Source organism: Bombina bombina, chromosome 7 (assembly GCF_027579735.1).
Source record: "Bombina bombina isolate aBomBom1 chromosome 7, aBomBom1.pri, whole genome shotgun sequence".
Classification (NCBI taxonomy): Eukaryota; Metazoa; Chordata; class Amphibia; order Anura; family Bombinatoridae; genus Bombina; species Bombina bombina.
The window spans coordinates 297651959-297654362 of NC_069505.1; positions in this window are offsets into that span (position 1 = coordinate 297651959).

A 2404-nucleotide genomic window follows, 5' to 3' on the forward strand; every position below is an offset into this window, starting at 1 on the left:
TTCCAATTACTTTTTTTTACCAGTTGCAGAGTATAAAATTAAAGTGAAGGTAAAGTTTGGTCATTGTGAAAACATCAATGCATTAGTTAATATTACAATAAGCTAATCGCTAAGTTTTTTCAATAAAAATGTAACAATTTCCGACTATATATATATATATATTTCGCTATTGTTTTGATGCTAACTCCTCCCAACCTTTCCTTTCCTTTCCTGGTTTTCTGTGCTGTGACGTATAGAGCGGTTCCACCCGCTCAATACGTATCTCAAAAGCAAATTCACAATTCTCTGTTAAAATGCACATGCGCAAATCGGCTATTTCACTCTCTACTGTGCTTGTAAGTATCAGAGCTGCCTGTTAGCCGATGGCATATTAGGGGTATTCCTATAGGAAACTAATATGCATGCGCGAAACGGGAGCGCTCATGGATTCCACGATCAAGTAAAAAAGAATAGCGCATGCACAGATCAACAAGACTTTGATGACGTTATAGTGACGGCCGCCTAATGGCCAGATTTTCAATTGGATCCTCGGAAAACGTGATCAACACAGAAATATTTTTTTATAACGGGTTGAATTTGTGGACCTTCAAAAATTGATTAATTATGGCTATAACTTTATTCACACTTATATTTAAAAAAAATGATGAATTAAATTCATATTGATTTGGGACAAAGAAAGTTATACTAGATCGACAACCAGGCAACTTTACCTTCACTTTAAAATGTATGAGATTTGCTTTTTAAGGTTTATTTGTGTATATGAATTAGCCGATTTTGTGTTTTAAAGTCACAACCTAATAAAATGGGTTGAGCTTGTACGTATAATCAGATCTCATTACTTGATTTATCACATTGTGTACATATACCTGCTTCTTTATCTTATATCTGTCCTTAAACCAAAGACTGATACTTGGAGAGAACAATGGAAAATTAACATTTTATTACCTTATCTCTTCTATACCTCACTGGGAGTGTAATTTATTCTGCTGGCTGTGTTTACACAGCTTATCTATTGCTTGGACCTAAGGCCAGAAACTTTTAGAATAGGTGGGGATACACAGACTAAATCAACTATTTCAAATGCAAATATAAGGGTAAAGGACTTATAAACAATTTTATACACTCCAGCTGGTAAAGTGGATCATTGGGAACAAATGAAAGGGGAGAACATTTTTGAGTAAACTGTCACTTTAAGTGGGCACAAAGTAGTAATTATCTCACCATAACAACGGCCGCCTCCCTCGCTGCAAGAGCATGGATGATTTTCTGCCCTTGGTAGAACACGGCTCTGTTCTAGCTCTGTAGGGTGTACTATGCCTTAAGAGAGTTACGTTGTGACTGATCAAGGATAGATGTGTAAATGTCAGTGATATCCAGGTTAACCTTTGTCTGAGTCACAATTGTCTGCGTCCACAACAAGAGTGTCCTGGGGAGGTAGGTTCCCACTGTGCTTGGAAGAAAGACTTGAAAAAAGCTCCCCTAGTTGAGTCCAGTTATTCAGAACTGATGAGAGGGAGCAGTCTTATTTTAGGATTAGTTTGCAGTTAAACTACCTTTGAATAATACAGACTGACTGCAGTTGAAGTTCACTCCCAGTCTAAGGGTTTGATCACCTTTTTACATTTAAGAAAGTTTGTCCAGGTCCAGAAAACTGGACACGGTGGGGCATTCTGAGACAGTGTAATGTGGGCTCCTGTATAATCTACTTTGTAGGAGAGCTATATATTCCCTATGCTAGAAATATGAGAGACTTGTGTCTATCTTACCTGGGGTGTTCTGAGGATTGGGGCTCAATCCAAGAAGGGCTGTTGGGGCCCTATGGATCACTTGTAAGTAAGATATTGATGTCTTAGTATGACTTATAAATGGGGTGTTGGAACCTTTTCATGATAAGGGATGTCAGGGCCTATGAAAAATTGTACATGCCAGGTTGTGGCACTTTGCAAATGGGGTGTTGGACCATAGGATCACGTGCTAATTTTGTAAATAGGGTGTTGGGACCCTATTATAACGTGTACATGGGTATGTTAGGCCCCTGTGAGTATTTGGAGATGGGTGCTGGATGTCTGTATTACTGCTAGCTGGGGTATTGCTGCAGCGAATCACACTAAGCTAGTGGGCTAGGGAACATGTAGGTCTCCGGATCTGGGCTATCGGTGCTTTGGATCACCAGGGTTGGATGAATCACTTATCTCTGGCTTTAGAATCGGTGGATAAATCAGATCTCGTGCGCCGGGGCCCTATTTTTACGCAGTACAGCTTCCTGGTCACATACAACACAACAGCAGCCCCACTGGACCTCGGCTCCTTCGCCACCACCAAGCGCCCCTTGCAGCTCCCCTGTCTCGGACTCACGTCCACTGTAGCCTCGGTTGGCCCCGGTTCCCTCTCTAGCTCCAGGGCG